Here is a 413-nt window from a genome sequence, read left to right as displayed (position 1 = left end):
TTACCAGCACTTGCTGCACTTCTTCCGACACACATGAGACCAGGACGCCTCACAGGTACTTATTCCACTTCCTCCATATAAAAACTACTTTGGTCAGAAATCTTTTCTTCCCTATACATACACCAAGATTTGGAATAAAATTCCACATCATATCAGAACACTATCATCCATCACATATTTTAAAAAGGAACGCAAACAGCTCCTTCTAAATAGTTACACTTGCACATGTATTGTCCAAGTCTTTGTATGGAATTGTCTAGCCTAGCTGATGTCCTGTATAAATGTCTTTGTCCTTATGAAACTATGTTGTTTTAGTCTGAATTGGTCTAGTCCACATCGACGTCCTGTACAAGTGTCTGTCCCGACATGTTGTACCATGTTCAATGTTTCTGCAGAACAGGAACCTGCTGAAA

Source organism: Etheostoma spectabile, chromosome 12 (genome assembly GCF_008692095.1).
Source record: "Etheostoma spectabile isolate EspeVRDwgs_2016 chromosome 12, UIUC_Espe_1.0, whole genome shotgun sequence".
Classification (NCBI taxonomy): Eukaryota; Metazoa; Chordata; class Actinopteri; order Perciformes; family Percidae; genus Etheostoma; species Etheostoma spectabile.
This window is presented reverse-complemented; position numbering follows the sequence as displayed.